Source organism: Chrysochloris asiatica, unplaced genomic scaffold (genome assembly GCF_000296735.1).
Source record: "Chrysochloris asiatica unplaced genomic scaffold, ChrAsi1.0 scaffold00035, whole genome shotgun sequence".
NCBI classification, from domain to species: domain Eukaryota; kingdom Metazoa; phylum Chordata; class Mammalia; order Afrosoricida; family Chrysochloridae; genus Chrysochloris; species Chrysochloris asiatica.
The window spans coordinates 4,112,203-4,115,858 of NW_006408553.1; positions in this window are offsets into that span (position 1 = coordinate 4,112,203).

The window sequence follows — 3,656 nt, forward strand, 5'->3', positions numbered from 1 at the left end:
TTAACAACAATAATATATATGTATGTGTATATGGAGTACTGGTGTGGTGCTGTAGGATAAACACTCTACTGCAAAGTTGGTTTGAACAGCAAAGTTGGAAGTTCAAACACACCAGCCGCTACTTAGAAACCCTATACAGGGTCACTATGAGTCAGAACCAACTCAAAAGCACTTAACAACAACAATATGTGTATATGTATGCATATATGTATATATATTTCAACTTTAATGGTTCCTGTTTCCCAGAATTTAAATTTTATAAAACATAAATTGAAGGGGGTTAAAAATATATATATTTCCCACAATTCCCCAAAATAGTCCCAGGGACCAACTAACAATGACTTACACATATAGGAAATGCTATACAGAACTTCATAGATTTTGCCAAACTGGTTTAGCACAATCTCTGATTGCCAATACAGATGCATGGGAATTCCTGGTGTCGCACTGTAGGATAAGCATTGGACTCACCCACCTTGAAATCCTATACAGGGTCTTTATGAATCATATATATATGACTCCATGATGCTTAACAGCAATAGCAACAATAGATGCATGGTGGCTCTGTAGGATAAGCACTGGTCTGCAAACCACAAGATCAGCTATTAGAGCCCACCAACTGCTCTGAGGGAGAAAGATGAGGCTGTCTGCTCCTACATAGATTTATATCCTCGGCAATCCTATATAGGGTGGCTATGAATCGAACGAAGTCCACAGCACGTAAAACAACATAGATTACTCAAGGGATAAGCAAAACCCCAAATGAGAACATCAATAACATTCAGTACTTCAGCCAGTGCACCTTGCAAAAACAATCCTAGCATCACCCACTTCAAGTCAAGTCTTTGAACAAACACGAGGATCAAGATACATGCTCTTCCCTTACTAGCATTACATGAAACATCTAACAACAACAAAAAAGATCTTTTGAACTTTTCAGCATTTCTCAAAGTTCTTTGACCATCCAGCTTTCTGTACTGTGAACATATGTGAGGGAGATTCCAAAAAATCATGAAAACATGGAATTAGAAGTTAATGGAATTTAGCCACAGACTCTTGGAAGCATATCATACTAACTTCTAGAGAAATAATCTTACGATTTGGGAAGTCCTGCCTTACAGCAGCACTGTCATATTCTAGTGTAGTTTGTCAGAATTTTGTTTATATTAGAATAACCTGGGAACTTGTTATAAGGGTTACCCCTCTTACTCCACCCCAGCTTTAGAGTCTGTTCCAACTCACAGTGACCCTGTTTCTGTCGAGTGGCTTGTAGGTTTGAACCACACCATCCTTGCAGTTATCAGCTGAGTGCTTATCATAAAGTGCTACTTCAGGACTCCATAGTAGCTCTGAAACGTTAATGTGTGTTAAAAACATCTACTGTAGTTGTCATGTGCCATCAAGTTGGTTTTCACTCATAGCAACTGTTAATGCACAACAGAAGGAAACACTGCCAGGTCCTGAGCCATCCTCAGCAACTGTTGCTATGTTTCAGCATATTGCTGCCGTCACTGTACCAATTCATCTCATTGGAGATGGACATTTTCTTCTAGTAGAAATGTATTTGGACTCAGAGCTGGTGAATGTGAGTAGGATCTGAGATATCATACTGAGCTAAAGACTCGAGATGAGGTTCAAAAATGGCAGTCAAAGCTCACTAACCAAATGGACTCCATTTTGCAGCACTCTTGAAGCTAGGGAAAAAAGCAATAAAATGCCTACTGGGAAATGTATTTACTACTAAACCATCAAAGTATGCCACCATTATTATTTGTTTTTAACAGGTAGTACATTCTGGCTGAAATCCTTTCTACACAGATTTGTTTGTTCTGGCAGTCCATGATACTTTTAAGATTTTTCTCCAATACCATAATTCAAATACATCCATTCTTCTATGTTTTTCCTTATTCATTGTCCAACTTTCACATACATATAAGGCAACTGAAAATGCCATGGATTAAGGCAGGCACACCTCAGTCCTCAAATGTATCCTTTGATTTCTTGACAGCTGCTTCCATGAGTGTTGACCATGGATCCAAACAAAATGAAGTCTTCAATAACTCCAGTCTTTTCTCCATTTACCATGACGTTATTTAATGGTCCAGGTGTGAGGATTTTTTTTATACTGAGGTGCAATCCACACTGAAGGCTGTGGCCTTTCAACTTCATCAGCAGATATTTTAAGTTCTCTTTGTTTCTAGCAAGCAAGTTGTATCATCTGCATATCACAAATTGTTAATGAGTCTTCCTCCAATCCTGAAGCCATGTTCTTCTTCATTTAATCTAGCTTCTTGAATTATTTGCTCACCTTTCCTGATTTAAAATCACTCAGTATCCACTTGTTCTGACAACTGCCTTTTAGTCTATATACGGGTTCCTCATAATCACAAAGTACTGTTCTGGAATACCCATTTTTCGCAATGCTATCCATAGTTCGTCATGATCTGTATAGTTGAAAACTTTTGTATAATTAATAAATCACAAGTAAACATCTTTCTGGCATTCGCTGCTTTCAGCAAAGATCCATCTGATATTGACAAAGATCTCCTTTGCTCCACCACCCTCTTCTGAATCAAGTGTGAGCTTCTGGCATTTTTTTCTTCATGTACTATTCTAACTATTTTTTAGTTGTTGTTGTCAGGTGCCATCTAGTAGGAACCAACTCATAGCAACCCCATGCACAGCAGAAGGAAACAATGTCTGATCCTGGGCCAGCCTCATTACCACTGCCACACTCGGTGCCATCAATGATGCCACCTGGCCGATCCATCTCATTGGGGGTCCTCCTCTTTTTCTCTGACCCTCCATCTTACCCAGCATGACATCCTTTCCCAGTGAGTGTTCCCTCTGGACAATATGTCCAAAGTAAGAGAGACAAAGCTTAGCCATCCTGGCCTCCAAGGAGTACTCTGGCTGCACTTCTTCCAAAACAGATCTATTGGTTCTTTTGGCAGTCCATGGCACTTTCAGTATTCTCCTCCAACACCACAATTCAAAGGCATCAATTCTTCTACGATTGTCCTTATTCACTGTCCAGCTTTTCCATCCATATGAGGCTATTGAAAATACCATGGCTTGGGTCAGGCGCACCTTAATCCTCAAGCTGACATCTTTGCTCTTCAATACTTTAAAAAGTTCCTGTGCCGCAGATTTGCCTAATGCAATACGTCGTCTGATCTCTTGACTGCTGCTTCTGCGAATGTTGATAGTTGATCCAAGAAGAATTAAGTCCTTGACAACCTCAATTTTTTCTCCGTTGATAAAAATGTTGTTTATTGGTCCAGTGGTGAGGATTTTTGTTTTCTTGACATTGGGATGCAATCCATACCGAAGGCTGTGTTCCTTGATCTTCATCAGTAAATGTTTCAAGTACTCTTCACTTTCAGCAAACAAGGTTGTATCATCTGCATATCGCAGGTTGTTCATGAATCTTCCTCCAGTCCTGATGCCACGTTTTTCTTCATAGAATCCAGCTTCTCGTATTATTTGCTTAGCATACAGGTTGAATAAGTATGGTGAAAGAACACAACCTTACCGCACACCTTTCCCAGTTTTAAAACATTCAGTGTTCCCATGCTCTGTTTGAACAACTGCTTCTTGGTCCAGGTCCAGATTTCTCAGAAGTACAATTAAGTGTTCCGGAATACTCATACTTC